Source organism: Pantherophis guttatus, chromosome 2 (assembly GCF_059756535.1).
Source record: "Pantherophis guttatus breed Tessera chromosome 2, ASM5975653v1, whole genome shotgun sequence".
Taxonomy (NCBI): Eukaryota; Metazoa; Chordata; class Lepidosauria; order Squamata; family Colubridae; genus Pantherophis; species Pantherophis guttatus.
Window position 1 is genome coordinate 24712848 of NC_142064.1, and position 11322 is coordinate 24724169.

Below are 11322 nucleotides of genomic sequence, written 5' to 3' on the forward strand. Positions count from 1 at the left end.
GAAGAGATAGTTTTCCTCAAAATGTAAGTATTTGATTTGAAATGGCTGTTGATGATGGTGCTGAAACTGCCCTTGTTCACTTGACATGGTGAACTACAAGCTAGCCAACTACATTTAGCTGGGTATGTTGTGTGAATGCACCCTTATGGTTAGTTTCTGATTCATATGGTGGATGTAACTAGCTAGTTAGGTGAATTGAGCAAACCATTATTAACAGTGGTATATCATATGAACATAGTGATTCTTTACAGCAGTATCTGTCAAATCCACAATGAAATCCAATGGAGTCCAATGTTTTATTTGCTTACACCTAATAGCAGTAGCACTTCCTCTTATATACTGCTTCACAGTGCTTTACAGCCCTCTCTAAGCAGTTTATAGAGGCAGCCTATTGCCCCCAACAATCTGGGTCCTCATTTTACCAACCTCAGAAGGATGGAAGGCTGAGTCAACCTTGAGCCTGGTGAGATTCGAACTGCCAAATTGCAGGCATCTGGCAGTCAGCAGAAGTAGCCTGCAGTACTGCACTCTAACCCAGGGGTGGGTTCTACTTACCTTTACTACCGGTTCACAACGGGATTGCGCTCGTGCGCTCACTTCGCTTGTGCACGTGCCTTGCTTCTGCACTTACGCAGATCACCAATGACAACATCCGGAGCAGTGGGCGGGGCCTCCCGCCGGTTTTACTACCAGTTCTTGTGAACCGGTCCGAACCGGGGGCAAACCACCACTGCTCTAACCACTGTGCAACCACGGTTCAATAGAGGGAATCTCACCAGACTAAAGCTGTAGCCAACTAACCTAATAGATATATTCTAAGATATTCTAGGTGCCCCATCTACCTTGGGGCTCCACAGTCTGTTAATTTCGGCTTCTCTCTAGAACAAGGGTGTTAAACTGGATTTCTTTGAGGGCCGGATCAGCATTGTAGTTCTCTTCTGTGGGGAGCGGGGTGGGGGGAGACGGGACAGATGCCTCCTGCAGAACCCTGCCAGCTGAAAACAGGCTGCATGGAGGCGCCGCAAGGCCAGCAGAGACACCACAGATCGGTCCTTTGATATTTCCAGCCTAGCCCCACAGGTCAGATTTAAGCACCCGGTGGGCCAAGCCCAACCCACAGGTTTTGAGTTTGACACCCCTGCTCTAGAATGTTCTGCCTCTTCCATGGGAAACTCTGGTGCTCATGCCAGGATTCTCTCCTTACTCTTTCTCCAAGTGCAAATTCTATAACAGCTTCTTATAAAATGCTGGAAAATGTTCTTCTCTGAGGAACTAATAGTTCTTCAGATAGTTCTTCAATGAATACCAGACATAGTGGAACACCCCGGTTTCTCCAACTTTAAACTAAAGTTGTCGAAGCCTTTTCTATATTCACATTAAGCTTCCATGAATCTGGAGACCCCTTATCATTAAGCTTTCTAAGTACAGATAAAGAACAGCTACATGTTACAGAATGGTTTCTTTTCTAAATCTCAGTTATGCTCTGATAGGGAGAAGTAATGTGTAGAAGCATGTCTGGTGGAAAGCTGAAGTACACAGTCTTGTTTCTGGTTGCCGGATTTGCAGAGTTGCTTTAATTTCACAGCACTACGATTTTTTTCCCATTTGATGAACTGCCTTTTATAAAATGAGAAAACTCATAGTGGAATGACATGATGGCATACTATTCTCTGTTCCTCCAGATAGAAAAATCCAGCTCTCATAAACCTCAGCTGATATGGCCAATGAGTCATCAGAAGAGTTACAGGCAAATTTCAAGATCTGGAAGATCTCACATTAGTATTTTGTGTCCTTGAGTCTTCATATATGTCTTCTTCAATTAAAGAAGGTCTCAATATAGGTAGTCCTTGACTTATAACCAGAATTGGGACCAGAATTTCTGTTGCTAAGCAAGGTGGTTATTAAGTAAGTCACATACAATATACCAATGTACAATGTGTTTCTGCCATGGTTGTTAAATGAGTCATTGCAATTCTTAAGTGAATTATGTGATCGCTAAGTGAAGTTGGCTTGCCCCCTCCCTTCAATTTGCTTCTCAGAAGCTGGCTGGGAAGGTTGAAAATGGTGATCACATGACCAAGGATGTTGCAACCATGTAAAAATACATGCTGGTTGCAAAGTGCCCAAGTTTTGAATATGTAACACTGGGGATGCTGTGAAGGTCATAAGTGCAAGGACTGGTCATAAGTCACTTTTTAAAATGCCGTTGTAATTTCAAAAAATCACTAAATAAATGATTGTAAGTCAAGGACTACCTGAACTCTTTGTTGACATCAATACTTCATTCTCCAAAACATAGTCACCTTTACATTTTTTTATCTAGAATGGAGTACTCCTCATGTCAGCTCCGGCATGCCGGCCAGCCCGGAGCTGCTATTCAGCAGAGAGCTGCCGCCCTGAGACCTCCGGCCAGCTGCCACTCTGGAAGCAGCAGGAAGCCACCAGGACCCTGGGAACCGCTAGCCCTGCCACCATGCCGAATCTCACGGTTCCAGGCTGCGGAGCTGCAGCGGAGACACCCAGAGGAGCCCGCCATACTGGGAGGAGGCTGCACGGCCACTGAATAATTGAGAGGAACCTGACACCTGATGTTTCACATGAATGGGAAACTCAAGATATTTTATAACTTTTACTTGTTATTCAGAATGGGGGGGGGGAAGTATCTTAGCAATACTAGCTCTTAATGGCTATTTTAATTGCTACCAGTAAATGACTATCAGGAAAACAAATCTGAAGTGTTCACCAATTGTTGGCAAGTTGTTCAACAAGTAGAACTAGATAATCCAGCAATCTGAACATAAAATCTCTCAACTTTCTTTAAAAAAAAATGTTTTTTTGGTCAATCTGATATCTGATACTTTGCCCTTACAGAAATTCTCGTTTGACAGGAGTGTTGACAAACCAGAAATCTCAGATAATAATTGTATTGTGCTGGACCAAAATGGAAATAACTAAATAAAACTAGATCTAACATTCCTCACCAAGCTTCAGTTGGTTAATATAAAATATTAGAAACAACTAGAATGTCAAAACACTTAGATTTGTGTTCCCTCTAATTTTTTGTTCATGACCAAGGGGAAAAGGAGGCAAAGTGAGAAAGTTAGGCATCATGGGGAAGTTATTCTGTATGCATTTTATATCAAGCTTAAGATGAAATACAAGATATGGTGTTCCATAATAGCAATCCTGTGCTGAAATCTATCTTACAATTGCTTAGCAGTTTTCTTTGCCTGTGAAATAGTTTTCTTTTCATACCTTATTCTCAGTGTACTTTAAAATTTCTTCCAGGTTTCATTTGGTTACGTCTTCAAACTTTGTGTATGTGTGTGCTTAAATTAGTGTTGTTTCCTTACATGCAATTTAATCATTCTGAGGCAAAAAAATAAAGTACAATTATAATTGCACAACTACCTATAAGCAATCTCAACAATTACAGTACTAAAAAAAACATAGCCGATAGAGATAGATATAGGTATAAATATATAGATATAACAGCATATACTGTATATCTATCTATCTATCTATCTATCTATCTATCTATCTATCTATCTATCTATCTATCTATCTATCTATCTATCTATCATCTATCTATCATCTCACATATGTACATGTGTATACAAACATATTTACAGTATATGTTTATATATCTATATCTATCATCTCTCTCTCATATATACATATTTCATGGCTAAGGTTGGATGTGAACTCCCAGACTCCTGCTTTCTAGCCTAATGCATTACACTAGACCAAACTGGTTTTAATTGAATCTGGTTTTTAATTTAATTTAAACTGGTTTTTAATTTAAGACTTAAAATTCATTTATAGATGTTGAGATATACCTTAGCCATGAAAGCCAGCTGGATTATCTTGGGCTAGTCACTCTCTTAGCACAACCCATTTCACAGGGTTGTTATTGTGGGGAAAATAGGAGGAGGATGTGTTGGATACGTGCATCACCATGAGTTATTTGTAAAAGTAATAAAAGCAGATAAATAAATACAAATAAAAAAATAAAATGTATGATTCTGCTTTTAAGAGTTTCCTGCAGTGGTGAAATCAATTTTTTTTACTACTGGTTCTGTGGGCGTGGCTTGGTGGGCATGGTATGGCTTGGTGGGCGTGGCTTGGTGGGCATGGCAGAGGAAGGATACTGCAAAATCTCCATTCCCACCGCACTCTGGAGCCAGCCAGAGGTAGTATTTGCCGATTCTCCGAACCACTCAAAATTTCCGCTACCGGTTCTCCAGAACCTGTCAGAACCTGCTGGATTTCACCCCTGGTTTCCTGAAGCCTAACCATGTAGGGGCTGATCAAATTTCAGGGAATAAATCCCAGCTGCCAGCTCTAGCCCGGCCTCAGTCTTTAATCTGCAAATTATGTAATATTTAAAATCTCACATCAAAGTCAGCCAAAAATAATCAGCACAAAACTTTATGGCTAATGTAACTGCACCATTAATAAAGTATATACGTTTAGATTTTATGGTTGTGCGAGTGCTGTACTTGCAACAGGGAAGTAGCCAAAGTTCAAAAAGCCAAGCACTTGGCAGAATTACAGGTTGTTACTTATACAATACAGGTAACACAAGATTCTTTCAAGATCTCCAGTGTTCCAAGACCAGGAGAAATATACATCTTAAAAATAACTTCCTTATTCTCCAGAACTGAGCGTTATATAGCTGTAATAAACAAACAAGTTGCATTAAGTATGCAAATTTCACCTCCCGTATTACTTAGTAGCCAACCAACAAAATATTGTACCAGTAAATGAACATTTTAAAGTACTATGCCTTTTATGATGAAAACTTGATAGCCTTTCAAAACGGCTTGGTAGAAAACAATCCTGATCTTGTCTTCCCTGAAGCAGAAGGTTTTGATCTGGTGGAACATTTTTGCAGGCAGAGGTGGTGAAGTTTGCAGGTCTCTTTTTCTACCAAACCTTTTGCAGCATTTATGATTAGCAAGTCTGGGAGCCGTCGGGAACAGCGGAATGGGGTGCTTGGTGCCGTAGGAAGAAGTGAGAATTCTGAAAATCACTTTTCCCAACAGGTGAAAGTTCCATCAATGCTCCTGACTGAGAGAGCCTACTTGAGATCCAGTGCACTGGATTCAAGCTTTTGATATTTTATTTCCTGATTGTTTCTGTTGGAGTTCCATATGCAACTGCAAACATTTATTCAATTCTGAATATCATTTTTTTAAAATTAAAATTACATTTTACATTTTAGTAGTACTGCATTTGCCTGTTCTATTGAACAATGTCATTAATCATATGACTTTTTGATTGTTTGTTTGTTTTGGAAAGCTCAGCCTAGACTGGCTAATACAAGAATACAATATTAAGCAGTATCAGTTGAAAAGCTATATTAGAATAATACATAATACTAATAAAATAAAATCCATACAGACATATATAAAATCCAGACCAGTCACCATACAATGTCTGTGTGTGTGTGTGTGTGTGTGTGTGTGCGCGCGCATGTGCGTGCATGAGAGTGAGAGAGTGAGTGAGAGAGAGAGAAGGGGGAGAGAGAGAGTTTCCAGAGTTGGTGCTGTTCCTTAGACAGCCCTGCTGTTATTTGCTTCTATTTGCGTCTTCTTTCCAGATAGCATTCATCATAATACATTCATACAGGATCAAGAGATCTCCCAGTTGATGTGATCATGTGAAAGTCACTCCTCTAGTTAGGCTGGCAGAATCCTCCACTATATTAAGAAATGTATAAGTTAACACGAGGCCTTCAGCGTTACTTCATTTCATAACGAAATTTCATAACTTTTTATTTCATGACTCCAGTGTACTACCCAGACAATTCTGATTTATTTTATGTGCAATATTTCTATCAGACCAATAACATTCCATTTCCTTGAAATGGCAAATTTTATTATATTGCCTGTAAAACTCAGCATTGCTTTGCAGTTCTAGTTGCAGTATGTCTCTCTTTTAGTTTAAATAGAAACTACTGTATTTAATCACTGTGTTAACTTTCATAACTCTATCAATGACTTGAACTTTGAATTTGGCTTTGAAAGTTACCAGAAGCAAGTTCTACAGAGGTGGGAGAGATGTCAAATCAGTGGTGGGATTCAAATAATTTAACAACTGGTTCTCTGCCCTAATGACCGGTTGGGTGGGGGAGGCCATGGTGGGTAAAGCCAGAGGGTGTGACAGGCAGCAGTCGGCCCCCTGCACCCCGCTGGGAGCAAAAATGGGCCATGGGGGGGCATGCCACCCCACCCCCCCAAAGCCCCATTTTGGACCTAATAGGCGTCCCTGCACTTACCTGGGAGCCAAAACAGGGTGCATGGCGACTTCTGGAAGGGGTGAGGCGGGGCGAGCCAACAATTTAACAACTGGTTGGCCCAAAGTGGTGCAAACTGGTTGAATCCCACCACTGTGTCAAATTCCCCTGAAGCCTGGCTGCCATGTTCTTGACCTTCTGTAGTCCCCGGGCTTCCTTTGAAGGCATCCCCACAGAATGGCATTATGATAAACTATTGGGAAGGAAACCAGCATGTGAAACATTTTTTCTATAATAGCAGACACTCTTAATAGCAATAGCACTTAGACTTATATATCGCTTCACAGTGCTTTAGAGCCCTCTCTAAGTGGTTTACAGAGTCAGCATATTGTCCCCAACAATCTGGGTCCTCGTTTTACTGACCTGGAAAGGATGGAAGGCTGAGTCAACTTTGAGCCTGGTGAGATTTGAACTGCCAAATTGCAGGCAGCCAGCAGACAAGTTAACTTCTGAGTGCATTGTTTCCAAATATCCTACAATATGTCCATGATTAAACCATTTTTAAAGTTCTCTCTTGTGTGTAACCTTCAAAGTCTGATTGTATATTTGACACTTTTCTTGCTCAGGTTTGAAAGAAATTCACCCTTTGCTATAAACATCTTATCCATCCAAAGTTTCCTAATAGCTGAAAAGCAGCTAAGAAGCAATTTCAAAAAGTCATGAAGAAATGAAGCTTGGCGGATCTTATGTTTATATAGGCTGCATTACAGCTGTGAACTTGGTTGAAGTCTCTTTTGAATTTCAGCCACTCAACTTACGATCTGACCATAAAAGCCTCCATTCCTGAAATCTACTCATAAGGAGTAGCTGCCCAGGATACAAGTACAATCTCATGATCTCCTCTTTTTCAGAGTGACTTTGCCAGCCAGAATTCACCATCTGGCTGCCAATCTGTGTTGCAATGCTGTCGCGTGCTTCAGTGGCATGTAGTTTGCCATAAATCTTCACTGGAAGTCAAGGACCTCTTGACTTTTCATGGCAGAATGGAGCTTCACTCTTACCAAATGGAGGTTGCCATCAAGGTAGGAACAGAACAATGATGAACCCATGACCCCAACCCCCAATTTTCTCAAGTGGTCAAGGAGGCGAGGCTACCATCAAAAGCTGCTGAGAGGTATGGGAACACAAGGAAATCACACATAACCCTGTTGAATCTCTTCAGCAGATTGTCAGGGAGACCAAAGCCATCTCAGTGCTATGTTCTAATCTAAAGCTATACTGAAATCATTATCCAGAAGTGCTTGGAGCTGCTCAGCTATTATCCATTCAATCAATATCACTAAGAACCATTCAGTTTTGGTCGCCACGATGTAAAAAAGATGTTGAGACTTTAGAAAGAGTGCAGAGAAGAGCAACGAAGATGATTAGGGGACTGGAGGCTAAAACATATGAAGAACGGTTGCAGGAACTGGGTATGTCTAGTTTAATGAAGAGAAGGACTAGGGGAGACATGATAGCAGTGTTCCAATATTTCAGGGGCTGCCACAAAGAAGAAGGAGCTCAAGCTATTCTTCAAAGCACCTGAAGATAGAACAAGAAGCAATGGGTGGAAACTAATCAAGGAGAGAAGCAACTTAGAACTAAGGACAAATTTCCTGACAGAACAATTGATCAGTGGAACAACTTGCGTCCAGAAATTGTGAATGCTCCAACACTGGAAGTTTTTAAGATGTTGGATAACCATTTGTCTGAAGTGGTGTAGGGTTTTCTGCCTAAGCAGGAAGTTGGACTAGAAGACCTCCAAGGTCCCTTCCAATTCCGTTATTCTATTGTATAAGAATGGTAGAAACTGCATTGTAATGGTTAAAACACAAGAATTTAAAATAGATTTTTGAGCAGAGGGCACATTATTTTAAAAAAGATGGCATTGGCTCTGGAGAAAGAGAGGCATTAACAACAGTATCAAACATTTCCCTTAATGGACCCTTCCCAGAAGGAACTAGCCAAGAGGAAGCAAAGGACAGTGGATTAATAGTAGCTTGAAATTGTCCGGCCTACCCAAATTAACAAGGGAAACAAATGGATCCAACAAAAATTAATCCAACAAAATTCAAAAAATTGATGTGCTGGTATTATCCTATTTTCATCAGAATCTGTGTCTTCAATCTGCCTGAGAAAATATTTGCAAAGCCATCGCAGTTTGCTGCCAAGGGCATGAGAAGGCCTCCCTTAACCTTAGCAAGATGCATTAGCTTCTGTACCACTCAACTTTTTTTTTTTTCCTATTCTCAAAGCCATGGTAAAAATATTCAAGGGTTCTTTGTGTTCGATCGTTTTCACTTTTAGATTTCCATCACTCGGATTCCAGACATTTGTTTGCTTCGCAGGCCAAAATTTTTTAGTAACAAAAGAAATCCACATGCTTGATAAGCAGCCAGAGACCTCTTGGGAAACAAATGTTTTATGGCCTGAGAAAGCTGGAATTCCAGCCCACTAACAAGGTTCCACTGAAAGGTTTGGTAACACAGCAAACTGACTCTGAAATGAATTCTGGAATTTCACCAGATCCAGAAGGTGCCATGAGTGGATTCTTGCGATGAGCCTCCGTGTCTGAAAGGTGGGGGCAGGGAAGGGAAGGAAATCAGCTGAAGCTCTATAACCAAATACAAATTGATCTATGACAAAAGAGTCACCTTTGGCTCCCCCACCCACACAGCATCCACCTCAGTGCAAATATATATATATATATACACACATACCCTGTTTGCCCCAAAATAAGACATCCCCTGATAATAAGCCCAATCGGGCTTTCGAGAGCATGGCAATAAGGCCAAGCGCTTATTTCAGGGTTCAAAAAAATATAAGACAGGGGTTTTATTTTTGGGGAAACACAGTGTGTGTGTGTGTGTGTGTATATATATATATATATATATAATACACACACACACACACACACACACACACACACTCACTCACACACATATATATACACACACAAACACATATATATATATCCGGTTTAGTGATCTAAACTTCGTGAATTTTTGAATGGGATCCTTTAATAATTCTTTTTTTTTAATTTGAAAGCAAAAGCAATTGAACACTTAAATGTTCACAGTTCTTCATTCACAAGTTAGCCAAAATATGCTACTTCAACGTAAAAATTATATTCCGTAGTAAAAGCATTTTTCATTTTTTACTGAAGAACTGACTGATACCAGGAGTTGCTTTTTTAAAGACCTATGCAACTTGATTTTTCTTAATCTTCTTAATCTTAATCTTAAAATAATCTTAATGTAGATAATATTTTATTTCTTTCTGGAAAGATGACCTTTTATTTTTGTTAGCAGATTCAGAATAACATAATTTTGAAAAACAACAAAAATGACAGCAATTATTTTCATTTCAGGATGTACTTTCATCCTGGAAAGATGCTTAAGAATACCGATGCATATTATTAAATTTATAAGCTCATCCAACTCTATAATGATTCTGGATGACGTGCAATAAGATCTAAAGCAATACAAGTAAAATATCATCACAGAAGTCTTGAAGATGAAAATTATCCAAATCAATGCAAGACATATACAGGACATTCCCCTACCCTACCCCCTGCACACAGACTCTAATCCATAATTTAGCAGAATAGCTAACTTTTTCAGTTTTTTTTAAACATAGTCAGACTAGAGGCTAGGTGTATACAAAATCCAAATATGTCTCATCTGAAATGCAGTGTGACTATCACAGACATAATTATATCCATTGAATGCTTGAATGTATCATTAGGTTTCAATCATGGATTAATCCACAGATAGCTCTGTCTTGAATCTGTTTGCAGGACTGATCTCTGTAAAGATTGTACTGCAGGTAAATGAATAAGCTTCTAAATCAAGTACTGCTGTATAAGCTGTATGACATCTACAAAACTTAAGCAACTAAATACATTTATTAAATTTTCTAAAGTGAACGCTGCCTCTCTTTAGAGAATGTCAGTTGCAATTTCTTTTAAAATAAGAAATTGCACTCCCAAAACATGATTTTTATACATGATTTTTTAAACTCTTTCTTTTCCTATTAGGGCCAGTAGAAAAAATTACTTTTTCATAGTTAAAGCATTTTGTCCTTAAGTTTCAATCATTCATTTTTAAAGAAAAATGATACTTCTGTTTGAAGCAGGGACAGACAGTGCACTAAACTGGAGGGAAAATGCAGGTCCTTTGCAAAATTTTATTTAGAAAACACCTCTTTTCTTTGTTGCTTAAAAAGAGGGAGAAAATAAATTCTGGCTTGTGTTAAACTTCAAACAAAGCTCTGATTCAGCATCAGAAAGATGACTTTGTATTAACTCTGCCTGGATGTTACCTATGACAATCAATCACCTACACTGTTAGCAATCCAGGACAGGACTGATATATACCATTAACGATAAAACAAAAATAGGTGAATCATTGTCACAACAGATATTAAAAGTTCATCTTATATAGCAATGGATAGCATGCTTCTGAACTGAGTTTGCAGGAATGAACAAAGGAGTTTTAACTAGAAAAACAGTTTCTAAAAGGAAAAATCATTTATCAAGAATTTTGAAACAGGATAAAACTTATAATACAATGTCAAGCTGTCCGCATTCACTTAGATTGCATTCTAATACCATATATATGAAAGATGGAAGATTCTCTCACAAAGTGGATAAGGTAACTGTACAACAGAAGATACATCATCCAAGCCCATTTTCTTTGCATTAGTGGGCATCATGAGTTTCTTTTCATATATTATTTAGCAGACATTACAAACAACTGGGGTGCATTTATGTTTGTTAAAGAATAGCTACAGAAATGCATTGCTCCTGTCAGTTTTTCCAGCACATAATTTATATTTAAGACATAATGAACACCTGACAAATTTTTCCCTGCAAACCAATTTGCTCTGTTTAAAGGTTCCGCTTACATTTCAGATAATGCTTACATTACATCCTAAGAGTTTATAAGTGTGGACCTAAAATGTAACGTGAATCAAAAAAGACATTTTCGGGAACAAGGTCACATGTTAAAGACACTGGTAGAATTTAATAGAATTCACCG